Raw genomic sequence first — 17,348 nt, forward strand, 5'->3', positions numbered from 1 at the left:
AGGTCGCGGGATCGAATCCCGGTCACGGCGGCCGCATTTCGATGGTGGCGAAATGCGAAAACACCCGCGTACTTAGATTTAGGTGCACGTTAAAGAAACCCCAGGTGGTCGAGATTTCCGGAGTCCTCCAGTACGGCGTGCTTCATAATCAGAAAGTGGTTTTGGCACGTAAAACCCCATAATTTAATTTTTTTGCTTTGGTCTTGGCTGCCACTTTGCCTTATGTCTGCGCGTGTGATTGCGTCCAATAACGCCCACCTGCTTTCGCGCATAGCGTACGTTTCTGGCGTCAGGCCGCAACTCGCGCCGCTTTTTTGAAAGGACCACAGAGCGACTGAGAGAATGCTGGCTGTTCATTTTTTTTGTAGGACGTTCCGGTGGCTCGTGGTTCGAACAAAGGGTGTGACGGACAGTGGGACCAAGTTACGTTTCCCAGCAGACGAGGTGAGGCGACTTCGTGCAAGTGTTGTTTTTAAATAGTTCCGCCCCATCAACAGTTCGCGTAGCAGCTATACCTTCTCGTTGCGAACACTTTGTCGTATCTGAGTTCAAATGGAAGAGGAGTCTGAAGGCTTGGCCAAGAAGTGGCGCGCGCCCGGTGGCACATGCCGAATGGTTAGTTCAAATAAAGTGGTGTAAAAGACCGCTTGTATTACACTACAACATTAGGACGTCTTGTGTTTTTTCAGAGATGCTTGCGCAGAAATGTATGGCAAGGTTTTGTGCGGAAATCTTTCTTTTATTGCGCGGAACAGGCACGCGCAATCGACTCGCAGATAAACTTCGCACACTTATATATCTACAAGTTCTTTATCTTCAACGATTGACACTTGCTCCCCATACGTTATCGTCTTAACTATGCGGCATTCGACTAATGGTAATTATTCGGAAATATTTGCAGGTGCCTGTATCTTCGCAGTCCATAGGCAGGATTGGGCTGCGCGTCGCGAAGTCGGCTTTCTCCTCGCCAATTCTATGGACAACCTTTGTTAGTTTTTGTTACTACTGCTTTAAAATCGCCTGGGTTTCATTTAATATTGGTCACCGAAAGGCAGTTATAGGTGTCTTCTTTTTTAAACCCACATTCGTAAATGAATTGCGTGATGTGATTATTGGCGTATCTGAACATTTTCATCATCCGCACTTTATTTACGAGGTGATGTTAACCTTACAGCTAATAGATTGTACACTCAACTAGTTTCATTACTACCATTTCCGCCTTATATCAGAAATAATGTTTAGATTTACGTGTCGTTACTCCATTTTCGCAAGTGATAACGAAGCCTACTAGGTCTGATGTGTCACTCTCGACATAGTATCGAACCCAATGCCTTTTCAAATACTGCTTTCCCTCCACACTAACGTGAACATTCGGTTATTTGTTTTAACCTTAATGCGAACCCTTCTGTATTAAAAAAGACGATTTTCGATAATAAAAAGAGGGAACTGTGAAGCCATCAATAACTAGATATGTGCCTTCTGTTTGGATCTTACTGCTGGTACGATCTGTTGGGAACTCGGCGCTGACGCCCGTGGTTGTACCTGGGTCGCAAGCCCCAAGGGTAGCGTTGGCCTGGCGGCCTGGGGTACAACTGGAAGCATCCGAAGGTCCCGGCAAAGCATGAGTCGACTGGTAACAACGAAACAACTTGTTTATTTTAACATCGCAAAGAGTTGGCGGTCAGGTTGACCGAAGTAGAGAGACGGGAGAGCACTTCACTCAACAGAAGAAATCGGAGCCCTCTCTTTTTGCGTCCGGGGGCAGCTGTTTTTATACTCTCGCAGTTGAGGGCAAGAAGGAACCCCTCAAAAGACGAGCACGTGAATGTACAATGGGCTAATGGTGACGCACACTGTCGTAGCGATGCCGTAGCACCATGACGAGCACGATCTCGTAGCACCCTGTCGAGCACGATCTCGTAGCACCCTGTTGTAGCGCTGCCGGTCGGGCACAATGACTGTAATGAGAGGATGGTCCCTGCTTTGGCATCGCCTGTTTCGGGCACAATGACTGGAATGAGAGGATGGTCCCTGCTTTGGCATCGCCTGTTTCGGGCACAATGACTGGAATGAGAGGATGGTCCCTGCTTTGGCATCGCCTGTTTCGGGCACAATGACTGGAATGAGAGGATGATCTTTTGCGGTCGCATCGCCGCAGTCGCGCCTGGAAACACCTGCCGATGAGTGTTGCGGCGACGACGATCGGGCCAAAATGTCTGCCGCCCCGCCGCAGTCGCGCCGGCAAAACCACGTGTCGCAGGCGAAACGCAACAGACCGCCCCGCCGGGGGAAGGAGATCCCGATGGACAGGGGACTGCATCCGCTGTCCGGAGGGATGTCGCTCGATGATGCTCATAACCGAAGTCGGGCGTCCCTCGACGTTTCTTGAGCGCAGCGCACAGAGAAGGCCTCGTTCTCTCGTTCAGGTTCGCACGGGACACTGCAAAGTGACTTCGGGAGAGTTCACATTTTTGTTCTCGTTCCCGGCAAGCGTTAGAACTACGCTGAAACTCAACCGCTCAGTCAGCAAGCACGGCACAACCCTCACTAAGCCCTGCCAGGCTCTTTCCCCTTTTTATACCACTGCCTAGTTCCTTACAGTAGTCTAGCATCACTCAGAACGCGTCCACAAATTGAAAAATTGCACTAGAAAGCATATCATCACTTTGAAACACTAAACAAAAGCAATATGTTAAAAAAAATCCTGCCTCAGGAAGAAAAACATCAGTAACAAACAATTTTGAGGCTGATTCCTACGTTAGGGGCTTCGACTTAAGCCATCGGCGTTACCGTTGAGACTCCCCTTTTTGTAACGCACCTCAAAGGAATATTGTTGTAAAGCGAGGCTCCAGCGCAGGAGGCGGCCATTTTTGGGAGAGATGGTCTGCAGCCATTGGAGAGGGCAGTGATCCGTCTCAATGATAAACCTCGAGCCGGCTAGATAGCATGACAATTTCTGAACGGCCCACACGAGACACGCACACTCTTTCTCGGTGGCGCTATACGCCTGCTCACGACTGGTCAGCTTACGACTAGCATACAGGACGGGGTGTTCTACTTCTCCATTTTCCCGTTGGCACAGTACAACGCCCATGCCTCGCTCACTAGCATCGCACTGAACAATGAACCCTTTTGTATAGTCTGGCGATCGTAGCACAGGCTGGCTTGTTAGGGCACTCTTTAGGGCGCTAAAAGCTCTTTCCTTGGTCTCGTCCCAGACGACTGTTTGAGGCTCTGTCTTTCTTAGAGCATCCGTCAGGGGAGCCGCGATATCAGAGTACCTAGGGATGTACCTCTGATAGTAGCCGGCGACACCCAAGAACGACCGAATATCGGTCTTGGTGCGCGGTTGCGGAAAGTCTCGCACAGCGGCCACTTTTATTTCAGAGGGGCGGCGACGACCCTGACCAATCACGTGACCGAGGTAGACAACCTCGGCCTGTGCTAACTGGCACTTAGGAGCCTTTACTGTCAAGCCTGCTTCGCGCAGGCGGGTTAGCACTGCCCGCAAGTGTGTCATATGCTCAGACCAGGATGCGGAGAATATCGCTACGTCGTCTAGATACGGTAAAGCGAATTCTTGCTGTCCCCGCAACACTTTATCCATGAGACTTGAAAAACAGTATGGCGCGTTCTTCAAACCAAAACTCAACACTTTAGGACGGAATGTTCCCATTGGTGAAATGAACGCCGCATACCTACTAGCCTCTTCTGTAAGTGGAACCTGCCAATAACCCCTGACAAGATCTAGGGTGGAAATAAACTGAGCGCTACTAACTTTCTCAAGGCGCTCCTCGATGTTAGGGATCGGATAAATTTGATCCTTAGTGATGGAATTAAGCCTGCGGTAGTCGACGCAAGGACGAGGTTCCTTGCCCGGTACCTCAACTAAAATCAAAGGGGAGGTATAATCACTCTCACCTGCCTCAATAACACCGAGCTGTAGCATTTTCTTTACCTCAGCCTCCATAATATCGCTCTGGCGGGGTGACACCCGATACGCCTTGGATCGTACTGGCTCTGTGGAGGTAAGTTCTATATCATGAGTAAGTACAGAAGTCCTACCAGGCCTCTCAGAGAACAGACCTTGAAACTCTTGTAATAGCTGGTGTAGTTCGGTTTTCTGCTCGGGCGACAGCGGTGCTTTACTGATAAGGTCACTAATGACTTGACCGGTGTCTTCCCTGTTCGTCACTGAGCCTAGTCCCGGAAGCTCGACCGGAAGCTCTTCAGGAACGTTTACCATCATGCACACCACTGCTTCCCTTTGTCTATAAGGTTTGAGCAGATTACAGTGGTAAACTTGCTGTGCTTTCCGCTTTCCTGGCAGACTTACCACGTAGTTAACGTCCGACAGTTTCTGAACAATTCGTGCTGGGCCCTCCCACTGCACGTCTAGTTTGTTGTTTAGCGATGTGCGCAATATCATGACCTCATCGCCAACCTCAAAACGACGGGCCCTGGCTGTCCGATCATAATAAACCTTGGCCCTCTGCTGGGCCTTTGTCATTGCTTCACCTGACAACTCCTGTGCCCTTCTTAAGCGTTCGAGGAGCTTAAGCACGTACTCCACCACGACTGGGTCGTCGCCCCTACCTTCCCACGATTCTCGAAGCATGCGAAGCGGAGATCGAAGCGAGCGACCGTACACCAGTTCAGCTGGCGAAAACCCCGTAGCCGCATGCGGCGCGGTCCTTAAAGCAAACATCACCCCAGGCAGACACAGCTCCCAGTCAGTTTGATGTTCAAAACACAAAGCTCTCAACACGCGCTTCATGACGGAGTGGAGCTTCTCAACGGAATTCGACTGTGGGTGGTACACTGAGCTGTGTAGCAGCTTTACCCCACACCTTTCGAGAAAAGTTGTCGTCAAAGCGCTAGTAAACACTGTGCCCTGGTCTGATTGGATTTCCGCAGGGAAACCAACTCGCGCAAATATGGACAGTAGTGCATTAACTATCTCAACTGAGCTGAGTTCTTTAAGCGGCACTGCTTCAGGGAACTTTGTCGCTGGGCAGATCACAGTCAAAATGTGTCTGTACCCCGTGGCTGTTACCGGCAGAGGTCCCACAGTATCAATAACGAGCCGTCTAAAAGGCTCCGTAATGATAGGTACCAATTTCAACGGCGCCCTCGATTTGTCCCCTGGTTTGCCCACCCGCTGACAAGTGTCACATGTCCTCACGAAATGGTCTGCGTCCCGAAAACACCCTGGCCAATAGTACTCTTGCAAGAGACGGTCCTTAGTTTTCTTAACTCCAAGGTGTCCGGACCACGAACCCCCGTGTGACAAGCGCAACAGATCCTGACGATAGCATTGAGGCACGATCAGCTGATCGAACTCCACTCCTCGGCGGTCTAGATACTTCCGGTACAGGACTCCACCTCTTTCCACAAAACGCGCAGTTTTCCTGGCGATACCTTCTTTGACATTGCAGCGTATGTTTTCTAGGCTACCATCCTTCTTTTGCTCGGCTATCAAAGCCGACCGGCTGACTTTTAGCAACCTATCAAGTCCGTCTGACGTAGGCGCGATGAGCAAATCAGTAGATAGCTCTTCTAACTTTCCCGTGTCGGGCGTTTCCTCTCCAGTATCTGGCGCCTTTAACGTTACAGACTCAAGTTTATTCAGTTCGGGCGTGCTCTGAATATAAGCTTGCTGCGCCTCTGACCCTCTTTCGTTGTTTGATAACGTCGGCCCCGCAACTACCGCCTTTGCAGCGAGCTCCCGAACCTTCGACCTGGTTAAGGCCTGAACACTAGCTTCACCAAACAAAAGCCCCTTCTCGCGCAGGAGGTGATCGGACCTGTTTGAAAATAGGTACGGGTACTGGGGTGGCAGCATAGATGACACTGCCGCCTCTGTCTCAAGCGCTCCGAAAGGTCCTTCAATAAGCACCTTTGCTACTGGCAGACACACGCTATGAGCTTCCACGGCTTGCTTAATCCACGCGCACTCGCCCGTGAACATATGGGGTTCTACGTAAGATGGGTGAACTACATCCATCGTAGCTGCGGAATCGCGAAGCACTCGGCACTCTTTCCCGTTCACGAGGAGGTCTCGCATGTAAGGCTCGAGAAGCTTCATGTTCTCGTCAGTGCTGCCTATTGAAAAAAAAACAACTTTTGGTGTTGTTTCCGGACACTGCGCCGAAAAGTGACCCGGCTTCTGGCACGTATAACAAACGCCCGCTCGCCTCTTCTCGAACCGCTTTCTGCGTTTGGCTGCCGCCGTCTCTTTACGTTTGGTCGGACTGCTTTCACTCGCATCCTCACTACGCGTGTCCCCCTTAAATCTCATGGGCGTGAACTTCGGCCTCTCAAACTTCGAGCCAAATTCACCCTTTTGACCGTCCTTAGCTCCGCGAGCTCGACGCGTCACAAACTCCTCGGCTAGCTCAGCGGCTTTAGCCACCGTACAAACGTCTGGCCTATCCAAGACCCAGTATCGCACGTTCTCCGGTAACCGACTATAAAACTGTTCTAGCCCGAAACACTGCAGAACTTTATCGTGGTCACCGAACGCTTTCTATTCTTTGAGCCACTCCTGCATGTTCGACATAAGCCTATACGCAAACTCTGTATATGACTCACTTCTGCCTTTCTCATTTTCCCGAAACTTCCGACGGAACGCCTCCGCAGACAGCCGGTACTTTTTTAGAAGACTCGATTTTACTTTGTCGAAATCCTCTGCTTCCTCTCTATCCAAGCGAGCGACTACGTCGGCCGCCTCGCCGGGTAACAAAGTGAGCAAGCGCTGTGGCCACGTTTCTCGAGAGAACCCCTGCTTCTCGCACGTTCGCTCAAAGTTAACCAGGAACAAACCAATGTCCTCTCCAAGCTTAAACGGCCGCATCAGGTCAGTCATTTTGAACAATACTCGTTCTCCTGCACCGTGTGCCTGACTTCCATTACGAGCGCGTTCCATCTCTATCTCGAGACGCTTCATTTCCAAAGCGTGTTGACGGTCACGCTCTTCTTTTTTCTCTTGTTGCTCTCGCTCTTTCTGTTCTTTACGTTCGCGCTCTTCTTTTTCTTTTTGCTCTTTAAGTTCGCGCTCCTGTCTTTTTGCAGTCTCTCTCTCTTCAATGGTCTCAAGGCATTCCGACAGCTCGTCATCCTCAGCCTCTAACTCAAGAATAGCCTTTATCAGTTCTGGTTTTCTTAGTTTGTCTGAGACATCCAGACCCAACTCTCTTGCAAGCTCCAACAATTTCGGTTTGCGCAACGACTTCAAATCCATGGCTGCTCTGAATGCTGCTTTCTCTACTGCTTACTATTGTCTTGCCGCAAACTAACCCGGCAGCAACGACAACCACAATTACCAGCTCTGTTTCTGACACTAACAAAAAGCCTGGCAAAGCTCAGAAGAAGAAAGTCCCGCACTCACCAAACCTCGCAGTCAAGAGTTCCGCGCAGTCGTTCCGCTGCAGGCAACCAGTCGTCACACAGGGCTCGTTGCACTGCTCCCGGATCGTCGTTGAGCTTCTCAGCATACAGTCAACTGCATCTCTTTGCTGCTGGCCTCCGTTGTCGCGATCTCACCGCTGGCAGATAGTTGTTTGAAGTCGGAGGTGATCTCACCGCTGCCAACCAGATGGTTGGATCGGACTGCTGGTACGATCTGTTGGGAACTCGGCGCTGACGCCCGTGGTTGTACCTGGGTCGCAAGCCCCAAGGGTAGCGTTGGCCTGGCGGCCTGGGGTACAACTGGAAGCATCCGAAGGTCCCGGCAAAGCATGAGTCGACTGGTAACAACGAAACAACTTGTTTATTTTAACATCGCAAAGAGTTGGCGGTCAGGTTGACCGAAGTAGAGAGACGGGAGAGCACTTCACTCAACAGAAGAAATCGGAGCCCTCTCTTTTTGCGTCCGGGGGCAGCTGTTTTTATACTCTCGCAGTTGAGGGCAAGAAGGAACCCCTCAAAAGACGAGCACGTGAATGTACAATGGGCTAATGGTGACGCACACTGTCGTAGCGATGCCGTAGCACCATGACGAGCACGATCTCGTAGCACCCTGTCGAGCACGATCTCGTAGCACCCTGTTGTAGCGCTGCCGGTCGGGCACAATGACTGTAATGAGAGGATGGTCCCTGCTTTGGCATCGCCTGTTTCGGGCACAATGACTGGAATGAGAGGATGGTCCCTGCTTTGGCATCGCCTGTTTCGGGCACAATGACTGGAATGAGAGGATGGTCCCTGCTTTGGCATCGCCTGTTTCGGGCACAATGACTGGAATGAGAGGATGATCTTTTGCGGTCGCATCGCCGCAGTCGCGCCTGGAAACACCTGCCGATGAGTGTTGCGGCGACGACGATCGGGCCAAAATGTCTGCCGCCCCGCCGCAGTCGCGCCGGCAAAACCACGTGTCGCAGGCGAAACGCAACAGACCGCCCCGCCGGGGGAAGGAGATCCCGATGGACAGGGGACTGCATCCGCTGTCCGGAGGGATGTCGCTCGATGATGCTCATAACCGAAGTCGGGCGTCCCTCGACGTTTCTTGAGCGCAGCGCACAGAGAAGGCCTCGTTCTCTCGTTCAGGTTCGCACGGGACACTGCAAAGTGACTTCGGGAGAGTTCACATTTTTGTTCTCGTTCCCGGCAAGCGTTAGAACTACGCTGAAACTCAACCGCTCAGTCAGCAAGCACGGCACAACCCTCACTAAGCCCTGCCAGGCTCTTTCCCCTTTTTATACCACTGCCTAGTTCCTTACAGTAGTCTAGCATCACTCAGAACGCGTCCACAAATTGAAAAATTGCACTAGAAAGCATATCATCACTTTGAAACACTAAACAAAAGCAATATGTTAAAAAAAATCCTGCCTCAGGAAGAAAAACATCAGTAACAAACAATTTTGAGGCTGATTCCTACGTTAGGGGCTTCGACTTAAGCCATCGGCGTTACCGTTGAGACTCCCCTTTTTGTAACGCACCTCAAAGGAATATTGTTGTAAAGCGAGGCTCCAGCGCAGGAGGCGGCCATTTTTGGGAGAGATGGTCTGCAGCCATTGGAGAGGGCAGTGATCCGTCTCAATGATAAACCTCGAGCCGGCTAGATAGCATGACAATTTCTGAACGGCCCACACGAGACACGCACACTCTTTCTCGGTGGCGCTATACGCCTGCTCACGACTGGTCAGCTTACGACTAGCATACAGGACGGGGTGTTCTACTTCTCCATTTTCCCGTTGGCACAGTACAACGCCCATGCCTCGCTCACTAGCATCGCACTGAACAATGAACCCTTTTGTATAGTCTGGCGATCGTAGCACAGGCTGGCTTGTTAGGGCACTCTTTAGGGCGCTAAAAGCTCTTTCCTTGGTCTCGTCCCAGACGACTGTTTGAGGCTCTGTCTTTCTTAGAGCATCCGTCAGGGGAGCCGCGATATCAGAGTACCTAGGGATGTACCTCTGATAGTAGCCGGCGACACCCAAGAACGACCGAATATCGGTCTTGGTGCGCGGTTGCGGAAAGTCTCGCACAGCGGCCACTTTTATTTCAGAGGGGCGGCGACGACCCTGACCAATCACGTGACCGAGGTAGACAACCTCGGCCTGTGCTAACTGGCACTTAGGAGCCTTTACTGTCAAGCCTGCTTCGCGCAGGCGGGTTAGCACTGCCCGCAAGTGTGTCATATGCTCAGACCAGGATGCGGAGAATATCGCTACGTCGTCTAGATACGGTAAAGCGAATTCTTGCTGTCCCCGCAACACTTTATCCATGAGACTTGAAAAACAGTATGGCGCGTTCTTCAAACCAAAACTCAACACTTTAGGACGGAATGTTCCCATTGGTGAAATGAACGCCGCATACCTACTAGCCTCTTCTGTAAGTGGAACCTGCCAATAACCCCTGACAAGATCTAGGGTGGAAATAAACTGAGCGCTACTAACTTTCTCAAGGCGCTCCTCGATGTTAGGGATCGGATAAATTTGATCCTTAGTGATGGAATTAAGCCTGCGGTAGTCGACGCAAGGACGAGGTTCCTTGCCCGGTACCTCAACTAAAATCAAAGGGGAGGTATAATCACTCTCACCTGCCTCAATAACACCGAGCTGTAGCATTTTCTTTACCTCAGCCTCCATAATATCGCTCTGGCGGGGTGACACCCGATACGCCTTGGATCGTACTGGCTCTGTGGAGGTAAGTTCTATATCATGAGTAAGTACAGAAGTCCTACCAGGCCTCTCAGAGAACAGACCTTGAAACTCTTGTAATAGCTGGTGTAGTTCGGTTTTCTGCTCGGGCGACAGCGGTGCTTTACTGATAAGGTCACTAATGACTTGACCGGTGTCTTCCCTGTTCGTCACTGAGCCTAGTCCCGGAAGCTCGACCGGAAGCTCTTCAGGAACGTTTACCATCATGCACACCACTGCTTCCCTTTGTCTATAAGGTTTGAGCAGATTACAGTGGTAAACTTGCTGTGCTTTCCGCTTTCCTGGCAGACTTACCACGTAGTTAACGTCCGACAGTTTCTGAACAATTCGTGCTGGGCCCTCCCACTGCACGTCTAGTTTGTTGTTTAGCGATGTGCGCAATATCATGACCTCATCGCCAACCTCAAAACGACGGGCCCTGGCTGTCCGATCATAATAAACCTTGGCCCTCTGCTGGGCCTTTGTCATTGCTTCACCTGACAACCCCTGTGCCCTTCTTAAGCGTTCGAGGAGCTTAAGCACGTACTCCACCACGACTGGGTCGTCGCCCCTACCTTCCCACGATTCTCGAAGCATGCGAAGCGGAGATCGAAGCGAGCGACCGTACACCAGTTCAGCTGGCGAAAACCCCGTAGCCGCATGCGGCGCGGTCCTTAAAGCAAACATCACCCCAGGCAGACACAGCTCCCAGTCAGTTTGATGTTCAAAACACAAAGCTCTCAACACGCGCTTCATGACGGAGTGGAGCTTCTCAACGGAATTCGACTGTGGGTGGTACACTGAGCTGTGTAGCAGCTTTACCCCACACCTTTCGAGAAAAGTTGTCGTCAAAGCGCTAGTAAACACTGTGCCCTGGTCTGATTGGATTTCCGCAGGGAAACCAACTCGCGCAAATATGGACAGTAGTGCATTAACTATCTCAACTGAGCTGAGTTCTTTAAGCGGCACTGCTTCAGGGAACTTTGTCGCTGGGCAGATCACAGTCAAAATGTGTCTGTACCCCGTGGCTGTTACCGGCAGAGGTCCCACAGTATCAATAACGAGCCGTCTAAAAGGCTCCGTAATGATAGGTACCAATTTCAACGGCGCCCTCGATTTGTCCCCTGGTTTGCCCACCCGCTGACAAGTGTCACATGTCCTCACGAAATGGTCTGCGTCCCGAAAACACCCTGGCCAATAGTACTCTTGCAAGAGACGGTCCTTAGTTTTCTTAACTCCAAGGTGTCCGGACCACGAACCCCCGTGTGACAAGCGCAACAGATCCTGACGATAGCATTGAGGCACGATCAGCTGATCGAACTCCACTCCTCGGCGGTCTAGATACTTCCGGTACAGGACTCCACCTCTTTCCACAAAACGCGCAGTTTTCCTGGCGATACCTTCTTTGACATTGCAGCGTATGTTTTCTAGGCTACCATCCTTCTTTTGCTCGGCTATCAAAGCCGACCGGCTGACTTTTAGCAACCTATCAAGTCCGTCTGACGTAGGCGCGATGAGCAAATCAGTAGATAGCTCTTCTAACTTTCCCGTGTCGGGCGTTTCCTCTCCAGTATCTGGCGCCTTTAACGTTACAGACTCAAGTTTATTCAGTTCGGGCGTGCTCTGAATATAAGCTTGCTGCGCCTCTGACCCTCTTTCGTTGTTTGATAACGTCGGCCCCGCAACTACCGCCTTTGCAGCGAGCTCCCGAACCTTCGACCTGGTTAAGGCCTGAACACTAGCTTCACCAAACAAAAGCCCCTTCTCGCGCAGGAGGTGATCGGACCTGTTTGAAAATAGGTACGGGTACTGGGGTGGCAGCATAGATGACACTGCCGCCTCTGTCTCAAGCGCTCCGAAAGGTCCTTCAATAAGCACCTTTGCTACTGGCAGACACACGCTATGAGCTTCCACGGCTTGCTTAATCCACGCGCACTCGCCCGTGAACATATGGGGTTCTACGTAAGATGGGTGAACTACATCCATCGTAGCTGCGGAATCGCGAAGCACTCGGCACTCTTTCCCGTTCACGAGGAGGTCTCGCATGTAAGGCTCGAGAAGCTTCATGTTCTCGTCAGTGCTGCCTATTGAAAAAAAAACAACTTTTGGTGTTGTTTCCGGACACTGCGCCGAAAAGTGACCCGGCTTCTGGCACGTATAACAAACGCCCGCTCGCCTCTTCTCGAACCGCTTTCTGCGTTTGGCTGCCGCCGTCTCTTTACGTTTGGTCGGACTGCTTTCACTCGCATCCTCACTACGCGTGTCCCCCTTAAATCTCATGGGCGTGAACTTCGGCCTCTCAAACTTCGAGCCAAATTCACCCTTTTGACCGTCCTTAGCTCCGCGAGCTCGACGCGTCACAAACTCCTCGGCTAGCTCAGCGGCTTTAGCCACCGTACAAACGTCTGGCCTATCCAAGACCCAGTATCGCACGTTCTCCGGTAACCGACTATAAAACTGTTCTAGCCCGAAACACTGCAGAACTTTATCGTGGTCACCGAACGCTTTCTCTTCTTTGAGCCACTCCTGCATGTTCGACATAAGCCTATACGCAAACTCTGTATATGACTCACTTCTGCCTTTCTCATTTTCCCGAAACTTCCGACGGAACGCCTCCGCAGACAGCCGGTACTTTTTTAGAAGACTCGATTTTACTTTGTCGAAATCCTCTGCTTCCTCTCTATCCAAGCGAGCGACTACGTCGGCCGCCTCGCCGGGTAACAAAGTGAGCAAGCGCTGTGGCCACGTTTCTCGAGAGAACCCCTGCTTCTCGCACGTTCGCTCAAAGTTAACCAGGAACAAACCAATGTCCTCTCCAAGCTTAAACGGCCGCATCAGGTCAGTCATTTTGAACAATACTCGTTCTCCTGCACCGTGTGCCTGACTTCCATTACGAGCGCGTTCCATCTCTATCTCGAGACGCTTCATTTCCAAAGCGTGTTGACGGTCACGCTCTTCTTTTTTCTCTTGTTGCTCTCGCTCTTTCTGTTCTTTACGTTCGCGCTCTTCTTTTTCTTTTTGCTCTTTAAGTTCGCGCTCCTGTCGTTTTGCAGTCTCTCTCTCTTCAATGGTCTCAAGGCATTCCGACAGCTCGTCATCCTCAGCCTCTAACTCAAGAATAGCCTTTATCAGTTCTGGTTTTCTTAGTTTGTCTGAGACATCCAGACCCAACTCTCTTGCAAGCTCCAACAATTTCGGTTTGCGCAACGACTTCAAATCCATGGCTGCTCTGAATGCTGCTTTCTCTACTGCTTACTATTGTCTTGCCGCAAACTAACCCGGCAGCAACGACAACCACAATTACCAGCTCTGTTTCTGACACTAACAAAAAGCCTGGCAAAGCTCAGAAGAAGAAAGTCCCGCACTCACCAAACCTCGCAGTCAAGAGTTCCGCGCAGTCGTTCCGCTGCAGGCAACCAGTCGTCACACAGGGCTCGTTGCACTGCTCCCGGATCGTCGTTGAGCTTCTCAGCATACAGTCAACTGCATCTCTTTGCTGCTGGCCTCCGTTGTCGCGATCTCACCGCTGGCAGATAGTTGTTTGAAGTCGGAGGTGATCTCACCGCTGCCAACCAGATGGTTGGATCGGACTGCTGGTACGATCTGTTGGGAACTCGGCGCTGACGCCCGTGGTTGTACCTGGGTCGCAAGCCCCAAGGGTAGCGTTGGCCTGGCGGCCTGGGGTACAACTGGAAGCATCCGAAGGTCCCGGCAAAGCATGAGTCGACTGGTAACAACGAAACAACTTGTTTATTTTAACATCGCAAAGAGTTGGCGGTCAGGTTGACCGAAGTAGAGAGACGGGAGAGCACTTCACTCAACAGAAGAAATCGGAGCCCTCTCTTTTTGCGTCCGGGGGCAGCTGTTTTTATACTCTCGCAGTTGAGGGCAAGAAGGAACCCCTCAAAAGACGAGCACGTGAATGTACAATGGGCTAATGGTGACGCACACTGTCGTAGCGATGCCGTAGCACCATGACGAGCACGATCTCGTAGCACCCTGTCGAGCACGATCTCGTAGCACCCTGTTGTAGCGCTGCCGGTCGGGCACAATGACTGTAATGAGAGGATGGTCCCTGCTTTGGCATCGCCTGTTTCGGGCACAATGACTGGAATGAGAGGATGGTCCCTGCTTTGGCATCGCCTGTTTCGGGCACAATGACTGGAATGAGAGGATGGTCCCTGCTTTGGCATCGCCTGTTTCGGGCACAATGACTGGAATGAGAGGATGATCTTTTGCGGTCGCATCGCCGCAGTCGCGCCTGGAAACACCTGCCGATGAGTGTTGCGGCGACGACGATCGGGCCAAAATGTCTGCCGCCCCGCCGCAGTCGCGCCGGCAAAACCACGTGTCGCAGGCGAAACGCAACAGACCGCCCCGCCGGGGGAAGGAGATCCCGATGGACAGGGGACTGCATCCGCTGTCCGGAGGGATGTCGCTCGATGATGCTCATAACCGAAGTCGGGCGTCCCTCGACGTTTCTTGAGCGCAGCGCACAGAGAAGGCCTCGTTCTCTCGTTCAGGTTCGCACGGGACACTGCAAAGTGACTTCGGGAGAGTTCACATTTTTGTTCTCGTTCCCGGCAAGCGTTAGAACTACGCTGAAACTCAACCGCTCAGTCAGCAAGCACGGCACAACCCTCACTAAGCCCTGCCAGGCTCTTTCCCCTTTTTATACCACTGCCTAGTTCCTTACAGTAGTCTAGCATCACTCAGAACGCGTCCACAAATTGAAAAATTGCACTAGAAAGCATATCATCACTTTGAAACACTAAACAAAAGCAATATGTTAAAAAAAATCCTGCCTCAGGAAGAAAAACATCAGTAACAAACAATTTTGAGGCTGATTCCTACGTTAGGGGCTTCGACTTAAGCCATCGGCGTTACCGTTGAGACTCCCCTTTTTGTAACGCACCTCAAAGGAATATTGTTGTAAAGCGAGGCTCCAGCGCAGGAGGCGGCCATTTTTGGGAGAGATGGTCTGCAGCCATTGGAGAGGGCAGTGATCCGTCTCAATGATAAACCTCGAGCCGGCTAGATAGCATGACAATTTCTGAACGGCCCACACGAGACACGCACACTCTTTCTCGGTGGCGCTATACGCCTGCTCACGACTGGTCAGCTTACGACTAGCATACAGGACGGGGTGTTCTACTTCTCCATTTTCCCGTTGGCACAGTACAACGCCCATGCCTCGCTCACTAGCATCGCACTGAACAATGAACCCTTTTGTATAGTCTGGCGATCGTAGCACAGGCTGGCTTGTTAGGGCACTCTTTAGGGCGCTAAAAGCTCTTTCCTTGGTCTCGTCCCAGACGACTGTTTGAGGCTCTGTCTTTCTTAGAGCATCCGTCAGGGGAGCCGCGATATCAGAGTACCTAGGGATGTACCTCTGATAGTAGCCGGCGACACCCAAGAACGACCGAATATCGGTCTTGGTGCGCGGTTGCGGAAAGTCTCGCACAGCGGCCACTTTTATTTCAGAGGGGCGGCGACGACCCTGACCAATCACGTGACCGAGGTAGACAACCTCGGCCTGTGCTAACTGGCACTTAGGAGCCTTTACTGTCAAGCCTGCTTCGCGCAGGCGGGTTAGCACTGCCCGCAAGTGTGTCATATGCTCAGACCAGGATGCGGAGAATATCGCTACGTCGTCTAGATACGGTAAAGCGAATTCTTGCTGTCCCCGCAACACTTTATCCATGAGACTTGAAAAACAGTATGGCGCGTTCTTCAAACCAAAACTCAACACTTTAGGACGGAATGTTCCCATTGGTGAAATGAACGCCGCATACCTACTAGCCTCTTCTGTAAGTGGAACCTGCCAATAACCCCTGACAAGATCTAGGGTGGAAATAAACTGAGCGCTACTAACTTTCTCAAGGCGCTCCTCGATGTTAGGGATCGGATAAATTTGATCCTTAGTGATGGAATTAAGCCTGCGGTAGTCGACGCAAGGACGAGGTTCCTTGCCCGGTACCTCAACTAAAATCAAAGGGGAGGTATAATCACTCTCACCTGCCTCAATAACACCGAGCTGTAGCATTTTCTTTACCTCAGCCTCCATAATATCGCTCTGGCGGGGTGACACCCGATACGCCTTGGATCGTACTGGCTCTGTGGAGGTAAGTTCTATATCATGAGTAAGTACAGAAGTCCTACCAGGCCTCTCAGAGAACAGACCTTGAAACTCTTGTAATAGCTGGTGTAGTTCGGTTTTCTGCTCGGGCGACAGCGGTGCTTTACTGATAAGGTCACTAATGACTTGACCGGTGTCTTCCCTGTTCGTCACTGAGCCTAGTCCCGGAAGCTCGACCGGAAGCTCTTCAGGAACGTTTACCATCATGCACACCACTGCTTCCCTTTGTCTATAAGGTTTGAGCAGATTACAGTGGTAAACTTGCTGTGCTTTCCGCTTTCCTGGCAGACTTACCACGTAGTTAACGTCCGACAGTTTCTGAACAATTCGTGCTGGGCCCTCCCACTGCACGTCTAGTTTGTTGTTTAGCGATGTGCGCAATATCATGACCTCATCGCCAACCTCAAAACGACGGGCCCTGGCTGTCCGATCATAATAAACCTTGGCCCTCTGCTGGGCCTTTGTCATTGCTTCACCTGACAACTCCTGTGCCCTTCTTAAGCGTTCGAGGAGCTTAAGCACGTACTCCACCACGACTGGGTCGTCGCCCCTACCTTCCCACGATTCTCGAAGCATGCGAAGCGGAGATCGAAGCGAGCGACCGTACACCAGTTCAGCTGGCGAAAACCCCGTAGCCGCATGCGGCGCGGTCCTTAAAGCAAACATCACCCCAGGCAGACACAGCTCCCAGTCAGTTTGATGTTCAAAACACAAAGCTCTCAACACGCGCTTCATGACGGAGTGGAGCTTCTCAACGGAATTCGACTGTGGGTGGTACACTGAGCTGTGTAGCAGCTTTACCCCACACCTTTCGAGAAAAGTTGTCGTCAAAGCGCTAGTAAACACTGTGCCCTGGTCTGATTGGATTTCCGCAGGGAAACCAACTCGCGCAAATATGGACAGTAGTGCATTAACTATCTCAACTGAGCTGAGTTCTTTAAGCGGCACTGCTTCAGGGAACTTTGTCGCTGGGCAGATCACAGTCAAAATGTGTCTGTACCCCGTGGCTGTTACCGGCAGAGGTCCCACAGTATCAATAACGAGCCGTCTAAAAGGCTCCGTAATGATAG

At 51.5% G+C, this 17,348-nt stretch overlaps 1 long non-coding RNA gene across 1 annotated transcript in view; it reads left to right on the top strand.

Annotated features, from left to right (window-relative positions):
* The first annotated feature begins 374 nt into the window (after positions 1-374).
* The window catches only part of LOC142560571 (uncharacterized), a 122,940-nt gene continuing 105,966 nt past the window's right edge, over positions 375-17,348 (top strand). The window contains exon 1 of the long non-coding RNA XR_012823397.1: positions 375-444. This is a non-coding gene — a long non-coding RNA (uncharacterized LOC142560571). The remainder of the gene's footprint in view (positions 445-17,348) is intronic.

The sequence above is a fragment of the Dermacentor variabilis genome, chromosome 10 (genome assembly GCF_050947875.1).
Source record: "Dermacentor variabilis isolate Ectoservices chromosome 10, ASM5094787v1, whole genome shotgun sequence".
Taxonomy (NCBI): domain Eukaryota; kingdom Metazoa; phylum Arthropoda; class Arachnida; order Ixodida; family Ixodidae; genus Dermacentor; species Dermacentor variabilis.